Source organism: Dunckerocampus dactyliophorus, chromosome 11 (assembly GCF_027744805.1).
Source record: "Dunckerocampus dactyliophorus isolate RoL2022-P2 chromosome 11, RoL_Ddac_1.1, whole genome shotgun sequence".
Lineage (NCBI taxonomy): Eukaryota > Metazoa > Chordata > Actinopteri > Syngnathiformes > Syngnathidae > Dunckerocampus > Dunckerocampus dactyliophorus.
Window position 1 is genome coordinate 31,532,880 of NC_072829.1, and position 19,451 is coordinate 31,552,330.

The window sequence follows — 19,451 nt, forward strand, 5'->3', positions numbered from 1 at the left end:
CACACCCCACTTGGTCCCCCAAGTCCAGTTCTGGTCTGATTTCAGTGATGAAGACTGTAGTTCCAGGTAGTTGCTGGGGTTACACGAGTAAGGAGTTTGGCTTCTCAAAAATCCCAACTACCCCTTTAAGTTATACAATGTAATTTTTATTTATTATTATTTTTTTTTAACCTAAATTCAACAGAACAAATTTGCAAGCTTTCCTTGCCCTCCGGAATCCCGCTGACTGTAGATGAATTGAAGGATATTGTACAGGAGACATGCAATTGAAGAAGATTTTAGTTTGTAATTCAGAACCAGGATTTTGATGGTCAATTTTTGACTCTCTTTTAAATGAACAACATAAAGGACAAAGACACCTTCAAGGTGGTTCTTACTTCCCCAGTGATCATACGCGCAGAAAGAACTCCAGGAGAACTTTGATAGCAGTTGCTGTGAGTCATCAGAAGATGTCCGTTCCAGTTCCTCTCATGCATCCAGTGACCATGCTTTTGTCTTCTCCAGAGAGCACCCCCTCTCTTAGTTCTGTCTTGGCCAGATCAGTTTAACATACCTACCTTCTCTTTTGACACAGAGCTCATTCCATAATGGAACTGTACTCAGCAGTCCTTCAGTAAAATCCAACATTCTTCACAAACTTGCAGACAGCATCTTTTGCTACACTGCTTATCATTCACGAGCACAAAGGGAGCCGGTTGCTGAGGCCCTGGTCATAAAACACCCCTGTTTAAGGGATCCAGTTTCACCCATTGGTACGTGTGGCTGGCAGAACAGTCTAAAATACAAGGTTGGCAATTTTAGAGCAAAGGTGATGCACCATGTACTAACAGAACTAAATGTAAGAAAAGCAGATGCAGATGGACATCCAAGTAAAAGCTTGAAAAAGCTAAGACATCTGAGGTAAACTATCTCCCACCACATCCTCTGGGTGAAACTGATGAAACTCTTGAAAAGGAGAGAGTAGAGCTTCTCTATGAATACAAGAAGAGGGACAACACAAGAATTATCAATGAGAAGATGGCAAAAACCTTTTCATTGCGTCAAAATGTCATCCTCAATAAACCAGCTGTGATGGACTTCAGAGCTTGATGGCCTGCCCTATTTGAGCTTTCCCAGGTGTGTCGCCCCACTAAATACTATGGATGCATGCGACAATTAAACAGTTAATTATATGTAGTCACTTTCTGATATCTGGTTTTGTTTTTATAAGACAACAGCATTGAGTTCAAAAGAGAGGCTGTGATCAGAGGCCTTCTCTACCTTGGTGAAAAGGCATGAGCTAATCAAGGACTACAAGGTAAAACACTTTTGAAGGCCTGCCTGTTTGAGTTTAACTTGTGCTAAATTATTTTATGGAATTTTGAAAATTGGCATTTATTGGAAGTTAAACAATCAAATTGATTTAGAGGACTTCTAGGTTTTAAATTTACTTCAAATGGCCTTCAATTGCATTTAAATCACTCATTCTGCAGATCTGTGGTTCATACAAACTGCTCAAAGCAACCTAATGCTTTTCCACTTTGCCAGGGTTTATCTCAACCTCGTTAAAATTTTTAGTGCTTTGAAGTGTGTACAGTGGAACCTCGGTTGGCGTTAATCCGTTATGAAAGGTCAGACTCCAAACAAAACATACTGTAACCAATCAATTTTTTCCATAAGACATCATGTAAATCCAATTAAACCGCTCCGGACACCCAAAGATGTTAACTCAAAATACATTAAATAAAATTACAATTCAAGTTTTACATGCAGAAAACAATTTAAAAATGCATATCAATGAGAAATTAAAGGGACCGATGAACACTTCATATCACTTTTACCTTGATGGAAGACTTGTTTGTTGACAAAGACTGCTATGAGGCAGCAAGGTCCACTCGGATGCCACGTTTGTGTTAAGCTAAGAGATATTTCATGAATTTAATAATGTTTGTCATTTTCTTTGTCAAAATACTGGCACTTGCAATTTTGTTTGGGTTGTTGTGGGTTATTTTGCAGCCGTGATCGATAAGAAAAGCAGAGACTTGAGGTGTAACTGTGTTAGTTAGCAAAGAACAAGCCAACCGTTGATGACATAGATGAGTGACAGAGCTGGCGGACAGTGATGTCTGGTTTCCATGCTAACACAATGATTACAGGTTTTGTGATTTAAAAAAAAAAAAAAATATATATATATATATAAACATAGTTGGACTCACACAATGTATTAACATGACAAAATGGGTACCATATTCAAGAGATTCAAGAGTTTTTATTGTATGCTAACCGGGAAGTGTATACAGAGACAAAATTCTGCTGTAGATTTTTGGCATAAACTGAAAAACACGATAACTGGGGCGTACACTGGGCGAAGTTCCACATATGCTTCAATTTGTGGTGTAAAGTCATGAAGAGTTGTCTACTGTTATGATGTGCATGTGCAATTTTTGTAAAATTTTATATTCGATTAATTTTGTGATTTAATAAATTGCTATTTTGGTGACTTAGGACCTCTTGATTGTGTTGACCGTAGGATGATTGATAATTGATGCTTAACATGACAAAAATATATTGTGATTTATCTACTGAGAAATAGTCTGGCAACTTTTTGCATCATTTTATCCTGTAGATTAAACAAAAGTAGTCTTTGTACCACATTCGTTTTGTAAGTACAGTCAATGTACTTTTGCAGGTGAGGGTAACTTTTGCACAAAGACTCAACTCACTTTTGTGGGTAAAGTCGAATTACCTTTACAAGTTAACATTACTCAGTAAAGTTGAGGTGAGTGTAACTTATTTTGCACAAAAAGTCACCTCACTTTTGTGAGTAAAGTTAACTTTTAACTTTTAAAGTTAAGTTGACTTTACCAAACCAAACCAAACCAAAATCCAAACTATCCCTTTATGAATCAAATTGAATCGGTTTGAGAATCATGACACCCCAAATATTTCAATTACCTGCTCTTGGGATCAAGTGGATGGTGGGCTCTAAAAGAAAAAAACTCATCAATCCCCTCTTCCGAAAGACAAAAATAGAAACAAAGACATTGTTTACTTTTAAAAAACATGAGCAGAAAACAACTGTATGGCTAATTACTAGGCAGCTATAGTAATAAATACTTTGTTCATCTCCAAGAGAAATTCACATTTGCTGCAGCTCTGCAATAATGTCCTAATAAACTTAATCACCTAAAAATAAAACAAAAGGCAAGATAGGAGAGAAGAAAAATAAGAAAATAGAATATGAATAAATAATGCAAAACAGATCACTTCATATTGGTAGTGCAATAATCCAAAAAGGACACAGCTGTGGATGTGGGAAAAATCTATTTCTTACCTTTGAAATCTTTCTACAAGGTCTGTCAGCTGCCACTCTGTCAAAGTGTTGACCACAAAGCCGTCCATTGATCTGAAACAAACAAAAAGAACTTAGGCAAAAAATACAATTGCTACTGTTTGAACTATTCATGCCATTGCTGACAAACGGAAAGCTAAACACTGCTATGCATTGTGGGTAATACACGTCAGTAACCACGCCACCCTGGTCAAAACCAGTCAGCAGCCGTGACACTCGCTCTGATTGTTCAGATGGACTAAGCGCCATATTGGGAAAAAATTGAATTGATTTAGCGCCTTGTAAAAAGAAATGTTTTTCGACACGCATTTTAAGTCCACCATAAATAATTTTGAGAAGCAATATTGCTGTTGAAATGCATAAATGGAAGAAGCAGGTATTTATGTAAAAAAAAAAAATTGATTTTCTAAAACGTGCTATTTGGAAATGGGCTCTTCAGATATTGATAAACCAACCCTTCATCAGTAATTTATATGTAATAAATTGCATATACACATACATGCAAATTGAGCTAAGTTTATAGTAGCAAACTATGCCCCCAGGTAGAATTTGACTGGAATTGTTGCCGGGCTAGCACTCAAGGGAGCCAACAAGATAGCGAACTTCTTAGCTGGTGAACTCAAAATGAACATGACCATACGCTCATGGGCATTACGAACAAGTTACAATAATTCATTGGTTAAATGGCCAAGAACTAACAGAAAAGCTCCATCCGTGTGTGCTGACATGGCGGCGGTTAAATGCCTTGTTACGTTAGCCAAACAACCAAATAGGCTCAACAAGGCTACCAATTGCACGCAACTTGACAATGTGAATTAAATGTAGGATGCACATACACACTTTTTATTGTCTATTGGCCTTCCACTGGGATTATTTCTTCGGGTTCTTGGTGCCGCCTTCGTTTTGTTCTTTTGGTTTAATGGCGCCTGCCGTCTTCACCTGTGAGGAGGCGGAGCACGTCTCTCGACGTGATGACCCAACGGCGTTTGGGTTGTTTTTTTTGTTGTTTTTTTTTTCCCCAATTGTCATAACCCTAAATCCCATATAAATAACTCATAATGGGTTAAACATTTCATAACCCAGCATTTTTTAGGGTGTAGCTGTCAACTGCCGCCGCCGCTGCTAGCTAGCTAGAATTACCTGCCTAGCTTCTGGTCTTTGGACTCCAAATGTGACTCTTTTTTTTTTTTTTTTTTTTTTTTTTTTTTTACCACAGTGACATTTTGTTTTAAAACAATCAAGCAATGCGGTTAGTTTGAAGCTTGTTTTTGTCCCACGGCGAAGTGGATATTACGTCCATTTATTTATATATATATATATATATATATATATATATATATATAAGAGAGAGAGAACGCCACACGCACACACTCATAGCACTTTATTTATTTATTTGTATTATTTATCTGTGTTAATGTCTCTTCTGTTGTTGTTGCTTAATTTACTGGTATTTATGTTTCTTATGTTCTTATTCTTTTTCTTGTGTTTTCTTTCTTTTCTTGGGAGGATGAACAGAATAAGAATTTCATTGCATAGTATAACTGCCTGTTTTACTGTGCATATGACAATAAAACTCTTGAATCTAAATAATTTTTTTGGGCATGTGTAACTGCAAATTGTACTATGTGATGTACTCCAATCTAACTTGTATGTATGTTCAAAATAAATTGAACCATTAGCGAATCTACAGTATATCATGTATCATGCCTACATTTGGTCTTCATTCTTAATTGCAGCAAAGAAGATGTAACTTATTAAATATGGATATCTTATCTCTAATAGTGAAAGTTAATTTCTGCATTTCAATAACGTTGTCCATAATTTTATATTGGGTGCTAATGTCTCTTTCCAGGTTATGCTTTATTGCAGTGATTCTCAATATATTAAATAAATGTATATGTGCTGACTTCAACTTGTGTTTTTATATCAAAGCTCAGCATATTTTCTGGTTGATATTCACTAATACTTCCATAGTATTTTTCACTTTTTCCCAGAAGGATGCCAACACCGGTTAAGTAAGCAGAACCTACTGTTTGTGTTTTTTGCAACACAATTTGTTTTTTTGGTTGACCACATCCCCACAGCCAATACCTGCTGACGGATGATGGTACTTCCCACTATAATAAAATAATACAAAAAATGAAATCAAATAATAAATAAATATTAGAAAATATCTAATAATAAATACTAAAATAATTATTTAAAAAATGTCCTAATTATTATGACCAGTTTCAATAAAGATTTGGGGGGGAAAACAAACCCCATCAAATTAACTAATTGAGCAAATTCAATATTTTCTTCATTATTATTTCCTGAAACCTGATATATATTCATGATATTTTGTGGCCAATTGCAGGGTCCACACCCCCATGTTGGGATGCTGGGAAGACCTCCAGATACTCCTAAGCAAGATAAGAAAAGGTCGGTAAAATTCATTCCTTTTTCTATTGACCTTTGTGTGATACGAACAGATGTAATGTTTCGAAATACTGCAGCAAACTTATGTCTTCTGGTTTTTCCATTGAAATCCATCTAACCCTAACACACTGGAAATAAGAGAAAACTGGCTGTTTTTCCATGATTTTATGAATGTACTGATGATTATTACATTTGTGTATTTCATTTTTTTACTAAGTATTATGTGCATGTGTATTTTATTATTTTTAACCACATTTTATCATATATTCTTTTATCATATATTCTACTGTCAATCAGGTACAGTATTATTTATTTAGGTCAGTTATTTTCTTATTGGTCAGTTAGGTCAGTTACTTTCTTATTGTTTTTTTTAATGCTTTTTTTTATTCATTGAATATATGTTTTATTTTAATTGTAGGTATTTTGTATTTGTCTTTTGTATGTACTTTCATTGTTTTAAGTGTTAATTTCTTTTTTTATCGCAATGTTATTTATTTAATAACGGTGATTAATAATTTAAAAAACTCGTATGTTATTCATTGATGTATCATCACTATTGTAAAAATATGTAATTACAGTATTTATTTAATTTACTTGCTATATAGAAATTTTATTTTTATTATAACTTGTTTTCTTTTATTTTTCAAATTGTTTAAACTCATACTATTACCTTTTTTAAATGTATTTGTGCATTATTGTTTAATAATAATAATCATCATCATTATCTGTATAATTTATTATTATATTTATTGTGTATATATTTTTGTATGAGAAGGCACTCCAATTTTGGGCACCTTTTTTACAGTTTTATTCTAGCCATCACTTCTAAACTTTGTCCCTCAAAATTGATCTTTTTGAAAAACGAATTATTGTGGATGGACTGTATGAAATGTTCCTACAGTGTTAAGTAGACGTTTTTAATCCAGTGCAAAGTGATGCAGCCTGTGGAAAAGAAGCGTATACCTTCCACTTCTACCTCCATCACTCCTCCTCCTCCTCCTCCTCTTGGCTTGTCTTTGTGCTCCTGTAGCCTTGCACCTTTTCTTTGTGCTTTTCAATAACAAGTTTATTTTTAGCAGCTAGGGCGCACCGAACAAGGCGGGTTTTTTTTCCCCATCAACATGCTTTTGGTGGTGTTGAGTCTCCCGAAGGTCCTCAGATGGTGGCACTGGCACACTAGGGCGGAAAAGAGTCTAAATATTGCATAAAAATGTGTGTGCATTGTGTGTCTCTGTCAAGGATGGTAACTTTTCAAACAGCTTTTGCATCTTTTCATGGATGTTTTTATGTAATGCAAGAAAAACATCTTCATTTAGCATTTGTGAAATGTTATTGCTGAGGTTACCTGTCTGTTTAGTGCACATAGTTCATAAATACACAGGACTTGATGGAAAATGTCCTTTGTGCCAATAGATGGTAATCACATGAGGCATGGATGTTGAGAGTGGCGTGGGAACTCATCAAAGGCAGCCAACTATAGGGTGATCAATCCTGAGCCTGTGTCCCATGCCCAGTCATGAGTAAAGTAGTGCCTGGTAAGTAGAGGGATTTGAGCTAGGCAGTAAGGTCCCGACCTGGGATAAAAAAAACTGCCCCGCCCACAGGGTCATCGCTCAGCCTCCCATCTTTAGTGAAGGGGACCATAGCACCAAGTCTGGCCTGAGGATGGTGGTTGCAATCTCTGGGGGAAAGATTAGTTGCTTGCCAATATCAACTAGCATCTTCTTCCAATCCTGGGCCATGGCTGGCTGTCCAGTTTCTGGTTTGGTAGCTTGGTGGTTAGGCTGTTTCTGTCCCTCTGGAACGAATGTTAGCACATATATATTCAGGACACTTCATTAGGGACACCAAATATGTCCATCTACATGATAAAATATGTTGTTTATGATTGTGGTTGTAGAACTATAGTGCATCATATCGAGAGCTGTTTTGCTCCTGCAGCTAAACAACCAAAAATAATTCAAAGAAACACAGTATAGAGCAAGAGGAGCCACCTGGCGTGTCTCAGCAAGGTGCACTGTATTTGGGGACACGCTCCGAGCAGCCAGTGTGACTCCACGGAGGTCTCCGGCAAACCTTTTGCACTTTTCAAACACCATGGCACAATAAGCCCCAGGCGTCATAGCTTTGCTTCCGTTTCATGTGGCTAAGTTTGTGTGTGTTCAATTGGGGTTTTTCCCCCTCATTGCAGAGCATTTGGAACAACTAGCAGTGTACTGTAATTAATTACAGTATTTATTTAATTTACTGACTATATAGATGTTTTATTTTTCATTATTACATATAATATTTTATTTTTAAAAATACTATACAGTTACAAAGCCCATAGTTTTTGCATGTTTGTCGAGAGCGGCAACCCTAACCCAAACCCGTCCTTGAACACACCTTAGTTATCTGTGCGTGTCCGCGTGTGTGTGTGTGTGTGTGTGTGTGTGTGTGCGCGCGCACTAACTTTGGCCCACGCGGCACAGAGACTACTATACTGTATTTGTACCCTTTTTCTTCCACCTCATATTTGGTCCCAAATGTTGATACTATGTGGGAATGCATAAAGGTACGTTTTGTAGACATTATTGAGTGCTAATGTGCGTATTTGTTTGGTGCATAACCTCAAATTAATCTATGCTAGCACACTGCCTTTTCCCACACACATCAAACAGGGATTTAATAATCTTCTGCTGGAGATTAGTGGGAACATGAGCTGGTCCGTGGGTCAAAAAAAGGTTGGGGACAATTGTGATACACCATGAACATTTTCGTCCCGTCCCGTCTCGTCTCGTCAACAAAAACTCGCACAACTCAACACCTTTTAGTCATCAAACAACAATGTTTAGCTAGTCACCGTCTTGTTTTCGTCATAAAAAAAAAAAAGTTAGTCAACAAAATAATTTTGCCATCGTCATTAACAAAACCACTGTTTGGGTGTTGTTTGCCAACAAGTCTCCATTTCCATAATGTGAGCTGTGTATTAACCAAACTAGAGCAACATTGTCATTGTTATTAACATTGTTACGCCCAAGAACTACGTTACTGGCATAGTGACACCTCGCCACACCACACCGCCAACTACTAGCCGGCTAGCGACTAGCTTCACCACACACTCGCTCACAAGGCCTCAGGCCACTAGCCAAAGGTAACGCTACATATTGGAGCTGCCACCACTGCTGCTGTGTTTTTGTTTTTGACACTAGGTGTAGCGTTCCTTTCTATGTTGCTATGTGAAATCAATGCACCCAGAAAGGAAGTTCCCAAAATACTGCAAGTATTACATGTTATTAATGTACCTGTTACTACATGCTCACAGCATGGATAAGAAAACCATAACACCTTGTTGGAGCTTTTTGGAGGTGTTTTCATAGGAAGAATAGGTGTGTCCCATTACGTGCATTAATTAGCTGCTTCTTTTTAGCTGACTTTAGAATGCACAGAAAAGAAAGAGATGTGTTTTCATGTCTCGCATCAGGATTGCGGATGATTGGCAACATTTTCCTCCCACACTTTTCCTTTTAAAGGCTGTGACGTCTTTCCGTTTTTTGTTACTTGAGCAAAGCAACAGTCTTTGACTGTGGTTGGCGGGAAAACTTTTTCTGGACTGCGTTGATATTTTTTACACATCGACCTTTTTAAAAATGATTTATTATAGAAAAAAAAATTAAGCTTTAAGTGTGATTTTTAACTCTCATATGCTTGGATGCCACACGTCAGTTCTACTTTGGTAACAAAGTAGCGTTCCTCTTTACCCTTGAACAGGACGATACAACTATTACGGCTTTGCTGCTGCAATTTTGCATCGTCTCTGTTTGAAAGGCGCCGTCCAACCTCTGTTACAGCTATGGTTCTACCTTCAAAGCCAGAAAATTGCCAGCTTCTCTTTTGTGTTTTGTGTTGGTGTCTTTCATACAGAACAGGGAAAATGGTAATGGGTTACTTTATTTCCATTGAAGTACATCAAATGTTGCACATGTGCACAATTGAACATGTCCGAAAAGGAGTTGGATGGAGCAGAGCTGATTTCATGAACGGTCTGTGTGAAAGGGGCTAATGTGATGGTTGGCAGTTCTACACCAATGCAAAATATGACTATAATAATGTAGTCATTTTTTTCCGTGTTTTTTTTGCGTGTACGTTGTGTAGTGTTACATACCAACAGACGGACACTCTGGCTCTTCATTGCCACAGTGGTGCTGATGCAGGGGTTGCCATGGCGACACCATGTAGACGTGTTACATTAAGAGAGACCTTCATTGAGACCGTCACGTCTTTCTCTTATTTTGAAGAAAAAGGGTCAAAAGAGCAGAGATATCCTGTCAATAATATGAAAAACAAAAGAATAAAGTTTTAATTTTTGGAAAATTATTTTGCGGGGAAAGCGAAGAGAATAAAATCTAAATAACATGGGAATTAAGTCATTACAAAAAGAAAATTTACAAGAAGAAAGTTGAAATAGTTGGGGCGAAAAAAACATAAGTGGGAAAACACAATTATAAGAATAAAATACAAATATTAAGAGAATGTATTCTAATGAGGGAAAAAAAATGCAAATTTATGAGAAAATAATTTCATTTTAGTAACAGAGTTGAAATATTAAAGAATTTTTTTTTTTTGCCATAGTTGGAATATAGGTAAATTTGTAATTTCTGGGAAATTAGCTTGGGGATAAAACGAGGAAAAGGCTTCTTGAGACGTCATCTGTACTTCTGTGAAGAAGGTGTCGGAGGTTTTGCTTCTCATCCAAAGAGCTTCGTCAGTGAACCGACACCTTCTTCACAGAAGTACAGATGACGTCTCAAGAAGCCTTTTCCTCGATGGACAACTCCTGTACGACTGAGAGCCTACACAGACGCTTGGGGATAAAAGTTACAATATTATGGCAATAAAGTAAAAATGTGATGGGAATAAAGTTGCAATATTAAAAAAAAAAACAAAATTTATGAACGTTACTGAAGAAGGACAAAGTTTAAATATTTGGAAAATGTAAAAAAAAAAAAAAAAACAGCAAAAATTTGAAAAAAAAAGAGGAAAGACATAAGTTGATACTAATATGCGTTTTCATCTATATGACAAAGCTGGGATGCAGTTTGTTCTTGAAATATCAATGCTGTTATGTATTCCATGCAAACATATGCATCGTTTATGTTTCATAACAAGAAGATGGTAATGACTGAGGACATTTGTTGACAAGCGTTTATCCTGTCAATAAGCTCTATTTATCCCGTTTTAGATGTGCTGCACACCTCTTCTGGGACATGGCTTAAAAATAGTCCACATTTGACCGAATGCTAAGACCATTAGCATATAGTTGACTCTGTGTCTGTCCTGTCCTGTGTCATTCACACATTCACTCATGGAAGGCTGATTCATGAACCAACCACTCTGTCAGCTGTGACTGGCTCATCATCTTTTTCTTTTTTTTTATCCCTTCCTATCTATAACACTCCAAATATAAAGGGGAACAAACATTGAGGCAAGAAGCTGAGAAAAACACACCTTTTTGTCATATTTCATATGACATTTATTTACTATTTATTTGCACATCATAAGCAGCGTAAAAAAAAAAAAAGAAAAGAGAAACACAATTTATAAACAGTTAAAATCATTGTGCAGGAGAGGATGGAAGCCAAAAGAGGCTTATGTAAATACCTCCCCAAACGTACACAGGGAAAAAGAAAGAGAGAAAATACATTTAAATTACAAATAACTCAAATAATAAGCTAAAATAAAACATTAAAAATACAAATCCAATTACAATTCATCAAATACAAATCAAATCATATACAACCTTATATTTTTCCGTTAAAGTCCTTTTCAGATGCTTTTTAAATAAAGACAAAGATGTTGATTGAAGTTCAGGACATAAATTATTCCAAAGATGAGGTCCACAACATTTTAGAGAATACTGACTGACAGAAGTTCCACAATAAGGAAGATAAAATTGACTTGAATATCGTGTAGAATAATTGTGAATGACAGAAAACAACATAAAGAAGTTCTGGAATATGATACCGGAATTTTTTTTTTATCATTAACGGGGGAAAAAATCCAAAGCTATATGGCCCTGTGTGGAAAAAGTGATTGCCCCCTAAACCTAATAACTTTGGTTGAGCCACCCTTAGCAGCAACAACTGCAATCAAGCGTTTGTGATAACTTGCAATGAGTCTCTTATAGCTCTGGAGGAATTTTGGCCCACTCATCTTTGCAGAATTGCTGTCATTCAGCCACATTGGAGGCTTTTCCTTTTTAAGGTCATGCCACAGCATCTCAGTAGGATTCAGGTCAGAACTTTGACTAGGTCACTCCAAAGTCTTCAGCCAATCAGAGGTGGACTCACTGGTGTGTTTTGGATCATTGTCCTGCTGCAGAACCCAAGTTCGTTTCAGCTTGAGGTCACCAACAAAAGGCCGGAGATTCTCCTTCAGCAGAATTCATGCTTCCATTGATCACAGCAAGCCTTCCAGGTCCTGAAGCAGCAAAACAGCCTCAGACCATCACACTACCACCACCATATTTTACTGTTGCTGTGATGATGTTTTCTGAAATGAAGCATTGCTTATACGCCAGATCTAATGGAACACACACCGTTCATCTTTGTCTCATCAAACAGTATTTTCCCAAAGGTCTTGGGGATCATCAAGATGTTTTCTGGCAAAACTAAGACAAGCCTTAATGTTCTTTTTGTTCAGCGGTGGTTGTGGTCTTGGAACTCTGCTATGCAGGCCGTTATTGCCCAGCGTCTTTCTTATGGTGGAGTCATGAACACTGACCTTAACTGAGGAAAGTGAGGCCTGCACTTCTTTGGATGTTGTTGTGGGGTCTTTGGTTGTTGCTGTGCTCTTGGGGTCATTTTGGTTGGCCGGCCACTCGTGGGAAGGTTCACCACTGTTCCATGTTTTAGCCATTTGTGGATACTGGCTCGCACTGTGGTTGGCTGGTGTCCCAAAGCTTTAGAAATGGCTTTATAACCGTTTCCACACTGATAGATCTCAATTTATCCCAGTTATGTTTTAACAGGGGGCGTCAATCACATTTTCACACAGGGCCATATAGGTTTGGATTTTTGAACAAGGGGGAAAAATTATAATATGGGAATAAAGTCAAAATATTATGGGAATAAAGTCATACTATTATGGAAAGAAAACTTACAAAGATTACTGAAGAAAAAATGGGGAAAAAAGGCAGAAGTTATTAAAAATATGCTTTTTTTTTCAGCTATATAACGAAATATTTTGAAATGTATGTAACTTTTTTAGCATATCTACATGTGTTGCTTTACAAAATATCAAAGTGGCAAAGTTAGGACACCCTTGGCCTAATTGTTCTTGTCTACTTAAAGATCCAAATCATCTTTGTGTAGATGTTACATGATTGGATTGGTTTTGAATCCACCTTTAGGCTCATTTTGGGAGATATACCGTAGCTGCAGATTGTATTTATTCTGAAATTCATACATTTTCTTTAGACTCGCATACCTTCTTCTACTTTTTCATTCCGCTTAGTATTTATTTTCCTCAGGGTTGAAACTCTTGTGCAATGTACTTCCCCTTTAGTGAGAACACACCCACACAACCGTACCGTAGCAACACTTTGCTGTTTCTTGGTAACAGCATTTATATAACGTCTAAGGAAGCCAAGGTAGCGCAACCATACTTATATAAATACATTTCAAAAAGTCTGCTGAGCAAAGTGAAAAGGTTTCAGCAGCTGAGTTTGTGTGTGTGTGTGTGTGTGTGTGTGTGTGTGTGTGTGAGCGGTACAATTTCAAGTTGAACTTCAAGATTGAACTCAAAACTCAAAACTGCTATGTGATAATATGGCTCTGCAAACACACTTCCTGCTTCCTCTAAATCACATGCCACGTCTTTTTCACCATGTGCAGTTTAAGTTCATTTTAGTTTGATTGCACGCTTAGTAGTCTTAATAAAGGCTTTTTTAATGGCCACATAATAAACTCATTCCTATCCCATTACAGTAATCCCTTGTTTATCACGGTTAATTGGTTCCAGACCCCACCGTGATATAGGATTCATTCTTTATAAAGACTATTTTTTAAACCCATTTATGATCTTCTAGATATGTTTTTTTTTTTAACATTAGAGCCCTGTCAGCATTAACACCCCATAGTCACCTTTACACTCCTATTACCCAATACAGTAGACATAATTACAAAATAAAACATTTAAGACAAACTATTTTACCACCTTCTAAATACATTTTTTATTAGAGCCATCTAGACATGAAATAACAGGGTTAGAATTAGGTGTTGTGCGGTTAGGGTGTGCGTGCGTGCGTGCGTACGTGCGTAGTGATCCCATTTTCTACTGCTTATGCTTTTCAAGTTAAAATGTGTGTATATTATTTTTTGTTTTTTTTAAACTTAAATAAGAGTGGAACAAGAGTAACAATTATAAGGGTTCGTCTGTGTAGGCTCTCAGTCGTACAGGAGTTGTCCATCGAGGAAAAGGCTTCTTGAGACGTCATCTGTACTTCTGTGAAGAAGGTGTCGGACGTTTCGCTCCTCATCCGAAGAGCTTCGTCAGCGAACTAATAAGTGCTGGTAGCTTAGGCCTTAAATACAGTAAGAGTGGGCAGAAGTGGGAAACTTTGGTGTCTTATGATGTGACTTCACTTTTCACATCCGTCCCCACCTCAGCAGCAGTCTCGGTGGTGAGGAAGAGACTGCTCGAGGACTCAACTCTGCATCGGAGAACAAAACTTAGTGCTGACCACATCTGCCAATTACTGGAAATTTGCCTTAACACCACATATTTTCAGTTTAGAGGGAAATTCTACAGACAAATTCATGGTTGTGCTATGGGCTCACCAGTCTCACCCATAGTGGCGAATCTGTACATGGAAGAGATGGAGAAACAGGCTCTCACATCCTTCTCAGGGACAAAACCAAGGCACTGGTTTAGATACGTGGATGACACCTTTGTCATAATCAAAAAACAAGAAATTCAGTCTTTCACAGATCACATCAATGCGGTGGACACCAATATCAAATTTACTCGTGAGGACGCTAAAGAGAACCAACTAGCCTTCTTAGACTGCAAGGTAATTATAGGAAAGGACAGACAGCTACTTACAGAGGTCTTTAGAAAGGCCACACACACTGACCAATACCTGCTTTTTGAATCAAACCATCCACTACAACATAAACTAGGGGTTATTAGGACCCTCCAACATAGAGCGGAACAAATACCAACTAGTGCTGAGGGAAAGAAAAAGGAGACACAACATGTCCAGAGAGCGCAAAGCCCACAGAAGCAAAAAGGAGAGGAGTGGTAGTCCCTTATGTAGCGGGGGTCTCCGAAAAACTCCAGAGGATCTTATGGCAACACAAAATTCCTACCTATTTCAAACCAGTAAATACCCTGAGACAAAAATTAGTGCATCCTAAAGACAAGGCTCCAAACCAGAAACAGAGCAATGTGGTCTATTCCATCCACTGTAAAGATGAGGAATGCAAAGAGCACTACATTGGGGAAACTAAGCAAATGCTCCAAAAAAGGCTTTATCAACATCGCAGGGACAATTCTAGTGGTCCTCAATCAGCAGTACATCTACACCTGAAAGCTACCAATCACTCTTTTCAGGACAGCGAGGTAAAGATTTTGGCCAAAGAAAACAGATGGTTTCAAAGAGGAGTAAAAGAAGCTATTTTTGTCAAACAGAACCCATCATTGAATCGGAATGGTGGTTTGAGGTTTAATTTGGACCCTGTGTTCAGCAGGTTACTGAGACCAAAACCCACAGCTCTTAGTCTTGCAAATGAGGTGAAGGCAGGGCCGAGCCAGAACAATAGATGCTAACAAGCCAGTATCAGAGTCGTTCATACCCAATTCAGGGAGCGACACTTCCCTTTTATCGGAGGTGTTAATAACAGGATAGGATTATACCACTACTCCGCCCAGGCTTAGTGTAACGAACCAATAGGAGGAGGGTGTTGGCACAGCAATTCTGCCCACTCTTACTGTATTTAAGGCCTAAGCTACCAGCACTTATTAGTTCGCTGACGAAGCTCTTCGGATGAGGAGCGAAACGTCCGACACCTTCTTCACAGAAGTACAGATGACGTCTCAAGAAGCCTTTTCCTCAATTATAAGGGTTTATTTAAATTAAATTTAGTTATTTCATTTTTTAAACTGCATGTGCCACAGTGATGCCTGAATTTTATTTTGCTTTATTTAACTTTATTGTATTTTATCTTATGGGGTTTTGTTTTCTAAAATTGCATGTGCCACAGTGCTGCCTAAATTTTTTTTTTATTTTCATTTACTCATTTTCTACAGTTTGTTTTTCAAGGTAAAATGTATGCGAATTTTATTTTATACACAGCATGCAATAACCCGGTGTGGGTGTGTGTGTGTGTATATCCAATGTGCTTTGAATATTTAGACTGTAATGGATGTCAGTATTTCCATATATTTTTGTATTTATATAAGATAGTATTTATTTGAATCCAGTGTGTCCGTCTTGAGATGTTGTGTATGCAGGCGTCCATGTTCCTCACTGATGTCCTCTCTCAAGCCTCTTTGTATCGTCAGGCCTTTTGTTTTCAGTCTATTAAATTCCACAATATGTTGTTTTTTGCTGAACGAACTTGTGTCAATGGCTTATTTGGGGTGTGGGTGCAGAGGCTGAAATGACACTCTACCTCAGTGCTTTATTCCTTCTTAAATACAATACATGCATTGAGGTCTGCCTGCATGGGGGGGTTTGAGAGGCAGATCAAAGTGACAGAATGATGCTCCATTAACGTCATAGACAAACAGGCTGGAGGAGTTTTATGGAAAGATTAGCTAAACAATTGCATTCAGTTGGCCTCAAATAAATAGGAATTACAGTACATGGACATGATGCTTAGAAGAACCGCACGCAGTACAACTGTTTTTGTCAAAATTAAAGAGTAATTAGGTTTAGGAGGAAAAAGGTGAAGTGCATGATTGACCAACATTATTCCCAGGCTTTCGCGGGCCACATAAAACGCTGTGGTGGGCCACATCTGGCTCCAGGCCCTTGATTTTGACACCTGTGGGATAGAATGTGCAGTGATAGATTAGTAGCTTATGCAGTGATGAATACAATGAAGAACAACTAAATAGAATAATAAATACAAAATACAAAATAAAAGGTTTAAATATCGATAATACAGGAGCCTAAAAAATTGAATAATGTAAAAATGAATGCAGGATGTAGATTCACCAATAACTTATTAATTAATAATAAATTATATATTAACAGCAACTGGAAAAGAAATCAGTCTCCCGAAATCAGTCTCTACTAGTATGTCATTCTCCAAGTCCAGTCACTTGCGTAACCAAACGATAGAAACACCTAGTATAATGTAGTACAGTTGTAAATGACAACAAACCACAAGAACAATAAAGGAGAAATAGCATTATTTTCTTTAAAATTGCAATATTGGATTGGATTTCGTTAGACTGGGTACCTATTGTTCTGCGGATGAACGTACAAATGCTTCGCGATGGGGGGAGACATCGAGCACACAAAAAACCTTATCAGCCACCTGAAACACCAGTGCAATTGCGTTTAGCAACCCTTTTGCACTTTTCAGAGACCTCCGTGGCATCACACAGGCTACTCGGAGCATGTGCCTGAATACAGTGTACCTTGTTGAGCCACAGCAGGTGGCTCCACACACGCTATACTCTGGTTTTTGCAAACACATGCACCTGTATGTAAACACTCTGCATACTCACAAAAGCAAGCAGATGTATGCGTTCCAAGATGCAAAAACACACGTGCACACATCTTTACTTTCTATGCCGACAGGAAATGATGCCACACACACACACACAGACACGCACACACACCTCCTACCCAACTACAGTCAACACCAACGCTAGACAGGGTTATGTAACATTTTTGTGCTCCTCTATTTTGTTTTTAATGTTCATGTTCATGGGAAAAAAAGCATACCAATGTAGGCTGGATTGTCAAGGATATGTTATAAAAGCAACATTCCGTTATTCAATGTCAGGAACGATACATCTGTGTGATGTGCCGCCCCCTAGTGGACCCGTGGAGTCTCCTGATTACGTAAACAAGAGCTGTGAGTCATCACCCCCCCTAGCGAGGACAGATGGAAGGTGTGTGTGTGTGTGTGTGTGTGTGTGTGTTGGAGGGGGTAAGGTTTTCCTCACCTCGCAGGGACATTTGTTAGTACTCAGAACATTCCGTTTTGGGGACAAAAATGACATTCCCCAATGATGTCATTGTGAAAATAAAGAACGGGACAGTTTAAGGGTACAAAAAAATGCAGGTGAAAGGGGATTTCCGCAATTTTTTTGAAAAATGTAATTCTTATAATTTTAGTGCGTCAACACCAAATATTAAATGATTGCATTTGTGCAAGGAGTATTCCCATAAAACACATTTATTTCATTTAAAAAAACACCATCTAAAAAAAGAGGGTTAGGATTTTGAACAAAAGTCCACCACTCCACTACCAGGGAAGTGGCACATGCACGGGCCTACCTCCAAAGTTCAAACCCCCACCCCATCATGACTCCAAACATTGTTTTAGTGCTCCAATAATTGGGCTTTAGTGCTCTTCGTGCATGTTGTCATTCTATTCCTCGTTCGTTCTGTCTCTTCGCTGTCCTCAGCGGAAATTATTTAGCTTCTGTGGCCCTCTTGGCTGCACATTGCATTCATTTGACTTCTGCGGCTCTCAGGCTACGCAAAGCAATTCCCCGATGTGTGTGGCTCTCTTCGTGACGTTTCGACTTATTTTAGTCTTCTTCAGGCGGCCCAAACACACATCCCCCAGACAGAAAATATCATGGCACCCCCTTAGTACTACTCGTTGCACTTCTTAATATATTGCCACCGCCTTCCTTGCTTCTGATCCCACAACCACAAAGAGCTTACTGCAGAGCAACACTGTCCATACTTTGGTCTGGTCCTTTTCCATCTACAGATGTTTAAACAGGTAAGTATTTTTCCTTTTAATTTCTCACATACGAGTTTATTTCCCTTTCCATTTTCCAAATTTTCTAACAGGTGAGTATATTTTTCCTTTTCTCTGTTTTTCTCCTTTGCCTTTTGTAACAGGTGAGTAGTTTTCTCTTCCCCTGACCAAACCCAAATGACTGCCCTATAACTTTTGGTCTCTCTTTCTAATGTGGCTCACTCGCTCCCTCTAGTGAAGCTCCAATTGACTTGCTGGTCCTCAAGAAAAAATGTTCTCTCCCTATCAGGTCTGCCATCCACCTTCATTCACATCCGACGGTGCCATTCCATCCCCACTCCCCCCTCCCAGTCCCAAACATCCCCCCACCCTTCACCACACTCCATTATTTCTAACTTTCTAGTCTTTTAATTCGTCCAATTTGGCCTTTATTTCTTTAATAATTTAGGGTTCCTCCAAACTTCCGACTTGATGGTATAAGTCCCAAACCACATGCTTTGCATCCCTCCATCCTCCAACACCTGAGGTTATAAGTCCCAAAGCACATGTTCTGTATGCATCCGGCCTCCAAATTAGGGTTTTTACCATTTAGCGTTCTTTTTCTATTCCAATTAAGGGTATTTATTGTTAGGGTTAGGGGTTAGGATGGGGTTAGAGTAAGGAGGGTTAGGCGTTTGAGCTAGAGCTCCTCCCCCTCTAGCTGTGGTGGAGGAGGAAAATGCACTGGCCTTCCCCTGGGCCCAAGCCTACCCCCGAGCCCCTGAGCC

The 19,451-nt window shown here is 38.3% G+C and overlaps 1 long non-coding RNA gene across 1 annotated transcript; it reads left to right on the forward strand.

Annotated features, from left to right (window-relative positions):
• Positions 1-1,058: 1,058 nt before the first annotated feature.
• On the forward strand, positions 1,059-14,149 carry LOC129190357 (uncharacterized). The gene is made up of 4 exons (XR_008572983.1): positions 1,059-1,116; positions 1,211-1,297; positions 5,688-5,752; positions 7,163-14,149. It is a non-coding gene; the product is annotated as an uncharacterized LOC129190357 (long non-coding RNA).
• Positions 14,150-19,451: the final 5,302 nt, after the last annotated feature.